Source organism: Neodiprion pinetum, chromosome 3 (assembly GCF_021155775.2).
Source record: "Neodiprion pinetum isolate iyNeoPine1 chromosome 3, iyNeoPine1.2, whole genome shotgun sequence".
In the NCBI taxonomy this organism is placed as follows: domain Eukaryota; kingdom Metazoa; phylum Arthropoda; class Insecta; order Hymenoptera; family Diprionidae; genus Neodiprion; species Neodiprion pinetum.
The window spans coordinates 13,819,715-13,836,421 of NC_060234.1; the positions used below are offsets into that span (position 1 = coordinate 13,819,715).

General features: G+C 42.0%; 1 protein-coding gene across 6 annotated transcripts in view; it reads left to right on the forward strand.

The window, feature by feature from the left end:
* Nmdar2 (NMDA receptor 2) overlaps window positions 1-16,707 on the forward strand; it is a 1,937,843-nt gene that overhangs the window by 345,195 nt on the left and 1,575,941 nt on the right. The gene's annotated exons all lie outside the window — the stretch shown is intronic.

A 16,707-nucleotide genomic window follows, 5' to 3' on the forward strand; every position in this document is an offset into this window, starting at 1 on the left:
AAGGGTGATTAGAGAGAAGTTAAAGATAGGCAGAGAAGAAGTTAAAGCGCAGAGAAGGGGACTGAGAAAAAAATGGAAAACATTGAAGGGGAAATGAATAGCAGGGAAGAACAATGGGAATTAGAGAGGAGGGTGATGAAGAAAGCAATAAGGGACCTGGGTAAGAGACTGTAGAAAAGCGGGGGAGAGGGGGAAATAGAAAAGGTAGAACAAAGACTGGCAGAAATAGAGAAGAAGCGCATAGAATACGGGGAGAAGAGCAGGGGGAGGGGAACGCAGGGGTGGCACAGATAGCAATGGATAGGGTAAGAGAGGTCGAGTGGGCTTTAGAGAGGAAAGAAAAGAAGGAACGAAGGGGAAATATGGTATTGAGAGGAGCTACAATAGAGAAAGGAAAGGAAAAGGAAGGATCACAAAAGATTATGCAGGTAATAAGGGTAGAGGTCGAGATAAAAGACATGTAGGAGGTAGGCACGAAAGTGGGGGAGGAGAAAGGGGGTATGGATAGCAAGGCTATGGAGCAGGGAGCAAAAGAGGCAGGTAATGGAAAAAAAAAGTCATCTCGGAGGGAGGGAAGAAGGAATAGAGATCTTACCTGAACGGAAAGGAAAATGAAATGGAAATCGAGGGAGATAGCAACGTTCGAGGAGGGAAGGGGACACAGAGTTAGAGTGGAGTATGGGAAAATTTGGATAGAAGGAAAGATGTGGAAATGGGATGACTGGTAAGTGAAACCGGGGGTGAGGGTTGGAAAGTAGTGTTCTGGAATGTAGCGGGGCTAGAGAACAAAGACGAGGATTTCTGGAGGAGTTGAATAGAGTGGGACGTGACATTTTCAATTATGTAGGGATTCGTCGGTTGAGGCCAATGAATGACATAATGCCTATTCAACATTTTGTTTGAATTATGCGACGCATCGGTGCCCTGCCGGTCGTCTTCAGGCTTCTTTAATAACAATCGAAAAACAAAATATATAATCAGAAAAGTATTAACCGTTGTTACTACACTTATGGCGGTTCAGACCGCATGCTTTTTTTGTAGGTTTTGTTCAAATTGCGCACGTTTCATTAAATTATTTTTACATATTGGCCAGAAACGGAGAGTTTACATTTTTTAAAATTTTTCTTTCCAATTTTAACAGGTAAGTGTGAAGTGAAAAGAGATATATACGAAAGAATTAATATTTACTTACTTAAAATAACTTTTCTAAGCGTTTAAGGTGTTTCATGTTCGGGGATCGAAGAGGAAGTGATTTCCTTAATCGATTTACAATATGGTAGACATTCAATTGATTTTGATATCAGTGGTTTTATTTCCTGTCCATTTTATTTGACTAGAGTATTAAGCGGTAACATTTGTGTTGATGTTTTAGGTCCGGATCTTGGAAATAAATATGTGAGGTGTCTTGGTTTACTTTGATAAAGAAAAATGTATTATTATTTATTCATACTTTATAATGATTAATAGGATACATGGAGATTACTAATAGTGTATGCAAGGCATTGAGCTATATTCTCTCGTGCGCTACATGGCGGACTCCCTTTGCCTTATACTTTCTTCTACACACATACGCATACACCTTTTGTATAGCTGCGCGCGCATCCTCGTTTGAGCATTCACTCATACCAAGATATATGTAGTCACAGCATACGAATTACACATATTCTAACAATTTCAAAGGATCACAATGTGTTAAATTACGTTCAGATGACGTAAGAGTATAAGTGGCCCAAATTTTGGATACAGGTTCTTCTGTTTACAGTGTTATTTTGTCATATGTGTATCGTTTCTTTGATTAGTTGTTTCAACTTACCGTCCGGGTTGCCTATCATTGGGGATTCCTCTGACAGAGGCATACGCAGGGTGCCTCTCGGCCAAAGTTACCGAGTGAAAAGCGACGCCTCATTCTTCGCTTCCACCGGCTTCGTCGTATAAGCAGTGGCCAACTGCCCACGATACATCAAGGAGACCATGCAGTCAGACGACGGCGGACTGCAACTGTAAGTCGTGGACTGTGGCTCCGTTGATTATAGTCCTTACTGATAAGAAGGCTGCGTCGATCCTCAGAACGAGGGCTTTATCAAACTGGACGTGGTGGTTTGGGGTCGGTCTGAAACCCGGCCGGTAAGTCGGAAGATGGCAGGCTACGGTCTGCCCTGTATGCCATTCTTACGGCATCTGAGAAAGTGGGCGGCTGGTTTTTCCTTGAGAAGTGGTGCCCTTGGCTATCAGGAGGACTTTACATCCCTGTTCATCGGCAGTCGAGGCGATACGAGAGGTTCGGATGGATACTACCCCAGGTGATTAGAAGTGCACCAAGGTAGCCAGTGTAGTCGAATTGGACCGTCGGTAGACGAAGTAATCGAGAGTTGGAAACGGTAGTTATCGATAGCTGTTGGTCCCTCGGTGGTCGGGATCGGCATCGTCCAAGTACCTTGTAAGCGTGCGCCAAAGCCCGAAGTACAGAATTTACAAAAAAAGAATTATATATGATATTAATTATAATATTTTGTATCGAGTTGGGTTGGAGTACCCCGCCAGGGACGCGTTTCTAGAGATTTCCTTCAGTTATGTGCCCTTGTGACAGGCAGCTCTAAAACGCCACGTTACAACGTGAAAGGGGATTTGAAAACTAAATCAGGGGAATGGAGGGAACGGGTAGAAGAAGCAGGCGGAGGGACAAGAGTGCTAGCGGGGGGTGAGTTCAATGCCAGGACGGGGCAAGAGGGGGCAGTATGCTGGGAGGAAAACAGAGGAGGAAAATAAGAATAGGAAGTCAAAGGACAGGAAAATAAACCCGGAAGGTAGGGAGCTGTTGGAATTTTTAGAATAGACAGGCTGGTCAGTAATGAATGGGGATATGAAGGAAAATGAGGAGGGAAAACTTACGTATGTGGAGGGGCGAGAGGGACTGTCATAGATTATGCTATTGGAAAAAACGAAGTTCGAGAAAGGGTAAAAAGGCTAGAGATTGGGGACAGAGTAGATTCAGACCATCACCCAGTGGTAGTGTGAATGAGGAGGGCAGTGTCTAGGAAAAGAAAGGAAAAAAGGGAAAGGGGAGTTGGTACAGGAGTTTGGACAGAGGAGGGTAGAATAGAATAGAATAGAATAGTAATTTATTATGTCCGTGACAATGCTGGACAAATACAAGAAAGTTACAGAGAATACTTAAGGCTACTTAAAGACTAACTAACAGAGAAAAGAAAAAACAAAAGGATAGAACAAAGACGAAGAAAAGGTGCTCAAAGTAAGACAGGAGAGAGATTAGAGAACGACCGAACAGGACCAAAACGAGAATACGCAGAGTAAGTTAAGGTAGGTGAAAGGCCTAGCCTATAGTGCAGCAAGCCGATCACGATCCAGCTCCGTGTCAAAAAAGTGCAAGCGCAAGGTAGCTTTAAAGCTTGGATAAGAGGAGATCACTTTCAAGCTAGAAGGAAGCGAGTGCCAAAATTACAATCTGGCCACCGGAAAGGATTTCTTGTAGGTCTCCGTCACAAAACGAGGAATGAGATAATCCCCCTCATCAACCCATCAGAGCCTGGAGCGGCAGGGTCACGTTTGAGAAAAAGATCGCTACGAGGGAATTCCAGAATAGAAGACGGTAAAGAGCAGACACCCGATGAAATAGAGCCTGCGATCCCTAACCGCCAACCATCCCAGCTCTCGACGATGGCGGGTGATCCTTTCGTCCCTGGAAAAACCGCAGACGAAGCGCACACAGGTGTTGAGTAGGCGTTGCAGCCTAATGTTCAAGACGGCCGAGAGGTCATTATAAACTATGCACACATAGTCGAATATGGGAAAGACCAACGACGTCATGCGCAGCTTGCGCAAAGGGGCAGAGAGCATACGGCGAGAGATGGAGAGCTGCCGGAGAACGCAATGGACGCGACTAGAGACAGCATCTACCTGATCCACCCACGCAAGCTTATTGTCCAGGACAAGTCCTAGCTTACGGACGACTGTAGACAACGGCATTGAGGTCCCATCTAACAGTATTCTCGGTGACGGCCCAGGCAGAAACCGCAGCAATGTCCAGGTTCAGTATTTCCACCGCCAGATCTAACTCTTCCCGGGGATATTGAATATAGACCTGAAGGTTATCCGCGTAGATCAGGTGCTCAGTGTGCTTAACAGCTCTGGAGAGGTCATTCACAAAGAGAGAAAAGAGAAGAGGGCCTAGAACAGAGCCCTGAGGCACACCTAGATCTGGCCCTAACCCCGAGGATAACTCCCCAGAGGGGGCAACGAAGCCTGAGTTCTACCGAGTAGGTAGCTAGAGATCCACATTAAAAAATGATGGGAGAGCCCAAGGGTGAGCAGCTTAGCAAGTAATCTCGCATGCGAAATAGAATCAAACGCTTTGGTGAAGTCGAAGAGTACCAATACGGTAACTCAACACCTCGACGAACGTCATCTGTGAGCTTGAGCAAAGCTGTTTGCGTGTTATGGCCAACTCGAAAACCGGATTGATGCGGATTGAGGAGGGCATGATCCTCCAAATAGGCGATAAGCTGTTCTATAACAATCCGTTCCAAAACTTTAGAGAGGAAACACAGGTTGGCAATTGGTCGAAAATGCTGCGGCGAAGATGGAGATTTGACTTTGGGTAACGGAACAACCCGCGCCTTCTTCCACTCGGCTGGAAATATTGCTGAACTGAGGGACTGGTTAAGAAGAGCCAGCAGGAAGGGAAAAATAACTGGCAGAGCGTCTTTGCTATTACGTAAGATCATCAACGTCTCGCGATTGCGACGAGAATTTAGAAATGGCACTGGCAAGTGTGGTGGGAGAAATGTCCTGGAAGTAGAACGAGTCGTCGTTATATGCCGGTGAAGGAAGACCAGAGAAAAAGGCTCTAACAGCTTGGTCAGACTGTGGTTGCTGGGAAATAGCCACGAAATGAGCATTCAGCTTGTCAGGAGCAAGACCACCACAGTCATTGGGGCGAGAGGACGCTAGTCCGAGGATTCTCAGCTGATTCCAAAGGGCACGTGAGTCATGACAATTAGCCAGGCGGTTCGCAAGAAAGGCAGAGCGGGCATAAGATATACGCTTATGAAGATCATCCCTCGCGTCACGATAGCGTAAAAGAGCAGAGAAGCAACGGGATCGCTTGTTAATTCTGTAGAGGGCATCCCTACGACGAACCAGAGAGCGAAAGTCAGGCGAGATTCACGGGTCCAGTCCCCGTTTCACAGTAAAAGTTCTGTAGGGAGCAGTCGCATCCAAAGCACAGTCGAGATTAGATTGCAGACAACGAAGCAACTCGTCTGGAATTGGAGTGGCGAACTGATGGAAAGTATGCCAATTTATCACTTTCAAGGTGTCGTAAAAAGGTGTCGAGGGTAGGCAGAGGTTTAGAAGAGAGGTACAATGGGAGGGGGTAGGGAAAGCGGACGTAGGCAAAGGGATAGAGGAAAGACTAAGGGAGCTTAGGCGAGCAGTAGAGGCAGGAAGTGGGGAGGGTAAAGCGAAAAAGATTTGGTGGGATGAGGAATGTAGGCAAAAGAAAATAGACGTTAGGTAAAATCTAGGAAATTGGAGAAAGAGGGAGGGAGAGAGAGAAAAATATAGAAAGCGAATAATATAGAACAGAAGAGAAGGGAATATAATAGGTTATGCAAGGAAGAGAAAGGAAAGAGAATGAGAGTTTCATAAAAGAAGCAGTCGAAACAAAGACAAAAAGCTAAGTATGGGAGATAATAAATAGAGAATGAAAAAAGTGGAAGAGGGCGAATGAAGCAACAGGTAAGGGGGAGTGGAGGGAGTATTTCATGAGTCTATTAGGTGAAGTGGAGAGGACAGTAACAGGAGGTGAGAGACAGCAAGCAGCGAGGTTGACGTGGAAGGGGAGCTACTGAGGGAAGAGATTAAAAAGGCGACAGGACAATTGAGGGATGGAAAAACACCGGGAGATGATGGAGTAGTTATCGAGGTATCGAGAGATTGGGGCGGGGGGGGGGGGGGGGATGTAGCAGTTGGCATGGAAAATATGTAATGGAGTATGGATGGGAGAGGGTTGGCCGAGAAAATGGAGAGAGGGATGAATAGCACCGATAGTACAGAAGAGAGAGGGAAAAAGGGCAGAAGAGTACAGGGGGGTAATTTTAATATCGACTTTGTACAATGTCTACGGACATGTTATAAACGGAAGTGGCAAAGAAGGGGGTGGTACCGCACAACCAGTCGGGTTTTAAGAAGGGAATAAGGATGATAGACAATGTGTACGTATTTAACTATCTAATAAACAGGCAGGTTGGGGAGCACAAGGGGAAGATGGTCGCGTTTTTTGTTTACTTAAAGGCGGCATTTGATTCGGTAGATAGAAAAAAACTGTGGGAGGCTGTGGAAAGAACATGGGTAAGGGTAGGCTTAAGGGCAATAGCAGAGAAGATATACAAGGAGACGGCGAGTAAGGAAAGGAGTAGGGGGGGGGAGAGGTGTTCTGGATGACAAGGGGGGTAAGGCAGGGTTGGCCACTTAGTCCACACTTATTGTACCTTTTGTTGGCGTATATGTAAGAGGGGATGGTGAGAGGGAGAAGGGTCAGCGGGGTGAAGTTGGGGGGAGGTAGGGTCTGGACTATAGTGTACGCCGATGACAGTACTGCTAGCAGAGCAGAATGAGGAGATGGCAATTATTGTTAGGAAGCCAAAAAAATATGTGGATGGAAGAGGCTGATAGCAAGTGTAGTATAGTCGAAGATCATGAGATGGAGAAAAGGGGGAGGTATAAAATAAAAGTGGATTGAAGGTGGAAAGGTTTACTACCTAGGGTACATAGCAAAGTGTAATGGGGGGGGGGAAGCGCACGTGAAAGAGAGGGTACAGAAAGCAGGGGTAGTGACGAGACTGGTATGGCGAATGGGGAAAAGAAGGTTTAGGAGCGACTGAGGGAAAAGGATTTAGCTGTTTGATAGGTTAGTGTGCACGGTTATAGAATACGCTGCGGCGTTATGGGGGTGGAGGGAGTGGAGAACGATCGAGGCGGCACAGGATAGGTATTTAAGATGGACTTTAGGAGTGGATTGGCGAGTACTGTGGTATTTAGTCAGAGTGGAGTGACAGAGGGGGAAGCTAGGGACCAGAGCAGGCAAAAGGGCATGGAATTTTGAAAGGCAGCTGGAGAGAGGGGAGGGAAGCGAGTTAGCGAGGTGATGCTGGGAAGAGGTACGGCGAAAGGTAGAGGAGGAGAAGCAGAGATCGAAATGGGAACGGAAAAAGCAAAGTTTCTTTGCGGAAGAGGGAGCAGAAAGTAGGGCGGTAGTAAAGAGGAGGGAGAGAGGAGAGCTAGAATTTAGGGAGATAGACTACAGAGAGAGGGAAGAACAGAGGAACGAAAGATGGGAGCAGATAGGGGAATCTAGGTACAATAGATGGTATAGGTTGGTGAAAGGAGAGCGGATACCAGGGTATCTAGAAAAGGGTTGGGGAGAAAGCAGGTGGACAAGGGTCGCTAGGTTCAGATTAGGAAGCGAGATGAGGGAGGCAAAGTACTGGGAAGAAGAGGAAAAGAGAAGGTGCAGGGTATGTGGGTGGGAAGAGGAAACATGGAAGCACGTTTGGAAAAGGTGTTTAGGCTGGGATAGAAGGGGGGAAAGCTGGCAGGAGATGGTCAGGGAGATGTTAGGAGAGGAGGGGGACGGAGACCGTTGGATGAGAGAACTGGAAAGGGTCAGGAATGTCAGAGAGAAGGAAAGAATGAGAGATGAATGGGAAACGGAAGCCGAGTAGGTTAAGGATGGATAGGGTATAGAATAAAATAAAATAAGATAAAGCAAAGTAAAGTGAAGATAAGATGTAAGGTAAAGATAAGGTGTAAGGTAAAGATAAGATGTAAAGTAAGAGCTTGGCAAGGCAAGCCAAGGCACAGGGCAAAGGCAGGTAGAGAATAAGTAGTGATAAGGTAGGGTGTAAGAATTGGTTAAGAATAGGGTAAGAAGATATGTAAGAATGCGTAAAATGAGAGAGAAACGGGAGTCTCTGTAATCTCAAGGGGAACAATAAATATTAGATACATATATAATACTAGTCAAGCATACTCTCTGTGAATTTTTTTAGATTTTATAATTTACTCGACTTGGAAATGTTTTTTTCTTTGTGTATAAAAACCCGTATATCATGGAAGATTGAAGTCATCCAAAAAAATTCTACCCATAAAAAAACTATGTTTCTCCATAAACTATTTAATGCAATATATTGTTACAAAGGGTGAAAACACCCGTTTTGCCCTCTTTTAATGATCTAGTAGTCATCGTAAGATAAAAGACGTTTATGAACCTCTTATGTCTTTAAAAAGAATAAGGTTGCTGCGTCAACCAACATTATTGTAAAAGCAGTCTTGTTTCAGACTTAAAACCAGAAACACGTACCCTGCAATTGAAGCTTTTTCTCAGCATTTTATTTACGCCTTTGATGTTGGCTTGATAATCAAACTCACGAATCCATATTTATTTTCGTAACGTCCAAGAACGTTACACTGGTGTCAGAAGTGGGATGAAGAGTTTTAATCGAGTCAATTCAGTGCGTGAAATTTATTAACTATGAGCAATAGTCATTTGACACGCTCTCGTCGAAGGGAAAGTTGCAGAGAAGAACCTTCCATCACAGAAAATCCACGGGTTTCCGAGAAAATTTCTTCACCTTCAGAGGACCCTCTTCCGAATCATCATCTAGCCCCTGGGCCTCACCAATCGTCCTTGTTAACAAGAAGGACGGATCCAAACGATTTTGTATCGATTACAGAAAGCTGAACGACATAACGAAGAAAGATTCTTACCCTTTACCCAGAATCGACGAGACACTCGACCTGATAGCTCGTGCAACTTGGTTCAGCACCATAGATCTACAGAGTGGATACTGGCAGGTCGAAACGGATCCTCTGGACAAAGAAAAAACAGCTTGTGTCACGGCTTACGAGGATTATGGCAGTTCAAGGTCATGCCTTTCGGCTTGAGTAATGGCCCGGCTACCTTTGAACGAATGATGGAGGCTGTTCTATATGGGCTCACTGGCGAAATATGCCGCGCTTATTTAGACGATATAATTGTTTTTGGTAAGAACTTTGAAGAAGAAGTTCAAATTGTCAAACAAGTTTTCGCCAGGCTGAAGCAAGCAGGCCTAAAAATGAGCCTGAAAAAATACCATTCATTCCAGAAAGAAGTAGGCTTCCTCGGACATGTCGTATCAGCTCAAGGTGTGAAGACCGACCCATGCAAAATCGAGAAGGTTTCTTCTTGGCCGGCACCTAAAAATAAAGAGCAAGTACAAAGCTTTTTAGGTCTTTGTACTTATTACAGAAGATTTGTAAAAGGTTTCGCTAGCATAGCTAAATCCTTCCATCATTTAACCGGAATCAAGATTCCTTTTGACTGGACCCCGGAATGCCAAGAAGCTTACGAGAAATTGAAGGAAAAACTTATTTCTTCGCCGATTTCAGCCTCTCCAGAGGTCGAACTTCCTTTTATTCTGGATACAGATACCTCTCTTTCAGGATTAGGTGGTGTTCTATCGCAAATTCAGGGTGGTCAGGAGAGAGTGATAAGTTATTTCAGTAGAATTCTGAGTAAAACCGAAAGGAATTATTGTGTCACTCGTAGAGAACTGTTAGCTGTTGTAAAGACCGTGGTACACTTTCATCATTATCTATACGGTAGGAGATTTTTGATACGGACAGATCATGCTTACCTTAGGTGGTTACTTTCGTTTAAATCCCCCGAAGGTCAGGTAGCTAGGTAGTAAGGAAGGCTCGGACAGTACGATTTTGATATTCGTCATCGAGCAGGAATTCATCACGGAAACGCCGATGCTCTCTCCCGAAGACCCTGCGAAGAAATGCCAGAGTGTAAACAATGTGCACGATTAGAGAAAAACCGAAACCTCCCTCCTTTATTACGGAAGGAGAAAATCTGAACAAGAGGACAACACTTTAACTCAAATTAAGTCCTGGAAGGAAACAGAGACCCGCCCGGACTGGCAGGTTATATCTTCAGCCGAGACAGATTTGAAACTTTATTGGGCTCAATGGGACTCTATCCTTTTAATTGACAGAATTTTATACTGTAAATGGAAATCTGCAGACTTGAAGGAAATCAGGTGGCAACTTTTGGTTCCTAGGACTCGAGTTCGAGAGATTATTGCACTTCATCATGATACTCCTACAGGCGGACACTTCGCCTCGAATAAAACTTTAGGCAGAATACGCAATTTCTACTTTTGGCCTCGTTGCCAGACAGACGTTGAAGATTGGTGCCGACGATGTCGAATCTGCACGGCAAAGAAAGGACCTCGAGCTAAAGGACATAGCTCTCTTCAAGTTTACAACGTGGGAACTCCTTTTGAGAGAATAGCAATGGACATTCTCGGACCTCTCCCTACAACCTATACAGGAAATAAATATGCTCTGGTTATTGCCGATTATTTTACCAAGTGGCCCGAAGTGGTCCCACTTGCCAATCAAGAAGCCTCTACTGTAGCTCAAGCGTTCGTTAGAGAGTTTATCTGTAGATACGGAGTTTCTCTAGAACTTCATACTGATCAAGGCCGAAATTTTGAGTCAACCTTAATGAAAGAGGTTACCCAGATTTTGGGGGTTAGAAAGACTCGTACGACTCCTTTGCATCCACAATCTGACGCCATGATAGAGCGTCTGAATCGAACCTTACTACAATATTTTTCGTCCTTCGTAGAGCAGAACCAAAGAGACTGGGACTCCTTGATCACGTTCTTCCTCTTATCTTACAGATCTGCGATTCATGAGACGACAAAACAGACGCCAGCCCTCATGCTTACTGGAAGAAATGTTCGACTTCCGTCAGATTTAGAAAAAGCCCTGTTCCTGTGCAAAGACAGCACCAAACAGATTATGCCTCTGTTTCACAACAAAGATTAGAAGAAATTCATAGCTTTGCTGGAAGTAGAATTAATATGGCTTCAGACAAATTAAAAACTCGTCATGATATTCGAGCCAGGGATTTAAAATTTAATCTCGGAGATTCTGTCTGGCTCTTTCTACCTCGAAGACAGAAAGGACGATGTCCAAAACTACAAAGAAATTGGGAAGGCTCTTATTTAGTGGTTAACCGGATCAATGATGTCGTTTACAGGATCCGAAAAAACCTTTATTCCAAGGCAAAAGTGGTACACCTGGACCGTCTTGCTCCATTTGGAGAAGATCAACCCGAAACAGACTCTCCAAGACCTGGGACATCCTTCGACGTTAGATCTTCGGACGTACACTCTTGTCAACTATGATCGATTCAACCTTCTGTACAGTCAGTCATTGTTCGGAAGAAGAATCTTCCTTTTGGAATTTATTTGAATAAAACTCGACCGCTTACGATTAATATTAAAGGGAATATCGGTTGCGGAAAATCAACTTTCACCAAGACGTTTTTAGCAGATCGCCAGGTCTGTACACTTTTAGAACTTCTTGAGGAATATCGAGACGTGGCTGGAATTAATCTTTTAAATTTGATGTACCAGGACCCAGATCGACAATGCTATCATTTTCAGCATTTCGCTCAAATGGTTAAGTTAGATAAGCATCTTCAGACGACTTCATTACCAGTAAAGGTGATGGAAAGGTCGATATTTAGCAGCAATTGTTTTATAGAAGCTCGTCGAAGATTAGGTCATTTTCGCGACTTCGAATCTTATTTATTGATGAAAAATTTCAATCTTCTCATTCGCTCGTCTGAGTTCAGAGTAGATTTAATTGTTTATTTGCGAGTCTCCCCAGAAACTTCTTTCGCCCGGGTCAGTTCCCGTTCTCGTCAGGAAGAATTGAACATTTCTTCAGAGCTTCTCAGAACTATTCATGAGGTTCATGAGGATTGGTTCATAAAACAAACCTTTTCTTCTTTATCGGCTCCCGTCTTGGTTAGCAATGCAGAATCCACAGCCGACCAAATTCATTCTAATTTTTGTTTCGCAATGTCACACGGACAAGGTTTAGCCTTTGAATTTAATACTAAAAAAAATTTTTCTATTGAGGATTTGTTTTGAAAGAAATTTATTAAATCAAATATTCAAACGGTGAATTAAACAATCGGAAAATAGAAAGCGGTCTCAATAACTGTTTTTCGTTCCGTCTTGACGGACTCGCATTCTTCGCACCCTTCGGTCTGCTTCTCGATATAAAAAAGGCTTTCTTTACAGCCTTTGCATGAAGTCTTGTCATTATGAAAGGTTGCATGAAGATCTAATTCACAACGCAGATGTTCGGGACTGGAACTATCAAAGATTAAAAAAAAAATTAATAAAAGATTAATGAAAGGAAATCGTTTCTTATATTTACTTTTTCACTTACTCGTGAATAAAACATGTTGGACACAAGAAACCGGGTTTTCCTTTTTCAACTCTTCCATTGAAAAATCCGTAGGAAAATTTTTTCCATTTTTGCTCAAATTTAATCTCCATTTCTTCCTCCGAAAGATTTTGAAAACTTTGAAAATCAAACTTTTGGGTCAGTATCCCGGCGTTTATTAAATTATGAATTTTAGACATGCTTCTTCTAATTGAGATAACTTGATAATGATTTGTTATTTCTGAATAGCTAATCAACTCGGGATTTGTTTTCCTTCTTTGTTTCCTTCTAGAAGTTTTCTTCTTTTGAATCGGATTTTCTGTCGGATAGGCTTTGGTTTCTTTAATGATGTGAATAGGGCCACGATTATTTTTCGAGGTCGATGAGCGATTGCTTGATGTTCACATTTTATCAACCCCAAGTGTCAGTTTTTGTGAGACCTTTTTCAGGTTGTTTGATACACAGTCTTTTCCTTCCGACTTTTCGCGATTTCTGAGGATGACTGGTGGCCTTATTTCAAAGAACCACGTGGACATGATTCAGATAAGATCGTTTCTTTTCTATTTTAAATGAATATTTAATTTAACTTTTTCGTGCATTTTCCCAAATTCGCTTAGCGCCATAGACCTATCTTTTTCCCTGTTTACTGTGCGAATTTTTGAGCACTGACTGCTAGATCACTTTTACAATTGTTTTATCTTTCCCAAGTCGGGACGACTTTTTTTCTCGGAGGGGAGTAGTGTTATAAAGGGTGAAATCACCCGTTTTGCCCCCTTTTAATGATCTAGTAGTCATCATAAGATAAAAGACGTTTATAAACCTGTTATGTCTTTGAAAAGAATAAGGTTGCTGCGTCGACCAACATTATTGTAAAAACAGTCTTGTTTCTGACTTAAAACCAGAAACACGTACCCTGCAATTAAAGCTTTTTCTCAGCATTTTATTTACGCCTTTGATTTTGGCTTGATAATCAAACTCACGAATCCATATTTATTTTCGTAACGTCCAAGAACGTTACAATATGTTATATTTTTCATGGCATCAAAAAGCCTATTTTGAGCAAGAAAGAAAGTGGATTCTTTTTTCTCTTTCTATGCGTCACTTTTGATTCTGCTGTAAATTTTACAGGGTATTTGGCAGTCTATCGGGAACGTGTAAAAAAATGGCATCGTCGAACTCGGCATTCTTGACGAGCAAAATGAATATTTTATCGAGAAAGGTGAATTAAGCTACATTTGAGTTTCTCCTTTTCATGAACTATTGAATGCGGTGTATATTATTTTTTTGATGCAATGCCAATAATATATATCGCATTGAATAGTTCATGGAAAAGAAAAAATTCACCTTTCTCGGTAAAATATTTATTTTACTCGACAAGAATCTCGAGATTCACGACATCAATTTTTTATACGTTTTTCATACGTAAGAATTCTTTCCTTGTGCATTCCACAAACTTCATGCAGCTCAGATTTGCACAATATTGCAGTGTAATGAAATCAGAAAGCACAGACTATGTGTGGTATTGACATCACATACTTCACATTTCTCGTGCATCACACAAACATAGAAGAGTCGAGATTTGTGACTCGTGAACTATTATACTTTGAGGCCTTAGACTCATCGGGGAAGGTTAGAAGAAGAAACATGCCTTGTTTTGTTTTTCGGTAATGTGTGGCGTTCTCGCATGGACCCTGCCAGCTATCATGAAGATAATTTATTAAAACAAAACAAAAACGAAAAACGAAAAAATCTTGAGTTATGTTTCAGCAACTATGCATGTAGATAGTGCTATAAAAATTTAGTGGAGTTATTCATCTGTTGCTCAACTCAGGTGTTGCATATTAAATGTGAAAATTGACTGAATTATATTTATACATAAATTCCACACTTGGTCTATTAAAAATTGTAATCACAGTGAAGTCATTCCCTGATTACAAACAATGAAAATTTACAGCAACCTATTAATATTTGATAAGCAGTGGTCTGGGAGAATTAATAAATTTAGCAGGAATCTTTGATGATCATACTTTGCTTTAATGAGATCACAGGAAAATCGAAGAGTGGTTAGAAGGCAGTATAAGGAATCGTACATGTACATTATACAGTATCGATGAGACAAACTAGTACATATAGTATAGTACTATACATTCATATTAAAATTATAATTCCTAACAATACTGCGTATTCTAAGCTCATGAAATATTGAGTTCAAGGCGATCAAAGAGGAAGTAGATTCCAATATCGATATTTAAGATGGCTGAATTTCCAGTTATTTGTCTACGGTAGTATTTAGAGTCAAGAATGAGTTTAAATTCTGCAATGATTTGAATCAAGTGGTGGAAAATTTTGAAACATTGTTTTCGCAAGAATCGATAACACAGACCAAAAAAAAGCGTCTGGAGTCGATATACGAAATATGTTTTCTTACGTACTTCTTCTCGTTAAATCGAAATCTCAAGTCATAATGGGGGGTCTTCCGGGCCGATTTTTGAGTAAATTGCTGTTGAAAGTAAGAAAATAGTAATACACGGTCGTATGAGTTATCGAAATTATAATCAACATAACTATAAGTTTTTGGGGTCGCTAAATCCGAATCTGGGATCCGTTTGTTCCCATCAGGCCAAAATCAAGCTCATTTCAAGGTCAAAATGATGTTACGTCCTTAAAGGGGGTTTACTCCCGAGCGGCAGTAATATACAGGTTCGGCTTCGCTTTTACGTACTAAGACAACCGGAAGTTAAAATGAGGGTTGAATAACCTTGGGCATGTTTGATACATCGATTAGATGTTTATTGCGAAGAAGTTGAGATAGCAGTAGGAATGAAGTGTGCTGTGCGAAAGGTACATAAGAAGTCTGGATGTGACGTTGTTGAGAGTTAGAATAGAAGTGTCCTCAGAGACAAACCGTACGGGTGCGGGAAAAGTGTGAGGATGCTGAAGAAAGGGAACGGAATTAGCTGTGTAAGGGCTATAGTGAGTAGCGTAAGGCTAAGTAGAGATCAGAGGACAGGACAGAGACCATGATATTAATATAAGAACTGTGGGAGAGTTAGTAAGTAGGAAAAAATAGATGAAGGTAGTACGCCGAAAGTAACACCCCCCTCGTCAGAGGAAGCATAGCGGTAGATATGGTGCCGAATATGGAAAGCAAGAAGGTGGAGATGTCATATAACAGTAGTGAAACATGATTTCGAAATTAAATGTGCTTAAAATTAGTTGTATAATTTTACTTAATATAGGTAGTGTACAGTATCAATAACTTTACATTTTAAAGTTCGTCGCGATCGCACATATTTTGACTTTGTGTGTGAAGCTTGTTGACATGTGCACACATGTGACGTTTGTATGCGGCTATTAATGTGAATTACATTAATTTAGCCATTTTAAACGGCGCGCCGAACGGCTAACGGCTAAATTAATGTAATTCACATTAATAGCCACATACAAACGTTACATGTGAGCACATGTCAACAAGCTTCACACACAAAGTCAAAATATGTGCTATCGCGACGAACTTTAAAATGTAAATATATTCAAAGGCACACGAAAACAAACAATTTTCGAAATACAGATGATGAGAGAAATTAATGACATGTAGTCAGGGCGGCTAGGTGGTCTAGTGGAGTAAGTCTCCGGTAAAGCATCTCTAGATACCAGGTTCGATTCCTGGCTCCGTCGTTAAATTTTCAACTCACCTAAAAATTTCGAAATTGTTTCCTTCAGGTATCAATAACCTGAATATAGTATTTTGAGACCCCAAATAAAACATATAAGTTGCATAGTCATTGATATGTAAATATGAAGGAAATATGATTATAATAACGTCATTCGAAATATGACAATGGTAATTGGCGAGTAATTTGTCATCGATATATATGAATATAATAATGGGTGGATGCTGACAAGTATGCAGTCGCAGTGGGAACGTAGTTTGAATATAAATCGAAGTGTTTAGCAACAAAAGTCAGATATTGAGTTTATCAGGAAATGCGTGAATCGAGGGGCGTGATTTCGTCCCTTGCTGGTAGTGACTTTGAATGTCGGCTGATTCAGTGTGTAGGACAGTTTTTGACATATTTTAATACTACGGCCCTGGGGTTTACCGGAGTTTTGGTTTGGTTTAGATGAGGTAAGTGGTTGAACTTGTTCCGTAGTTTACTTGATCGTTTTACCTCCTACAATCGGTGGCTCTGTTGTACTGCTATTGTCAGTCATACTGGCACTTGAGTCGGAGGTAACAGCAGAATTGGAGGTGTCTTGTAATGTTTTGGTCCGTCTCTGTGGGGAAGGATTGGTGGATTCGTGTGCAGACTCACGCGCTCGTGTTGGGTACTGGTCCATATGTTTCATGTGTTTGTGAGCGCTCGTAGACGAAGATAGCATATCTGGTTC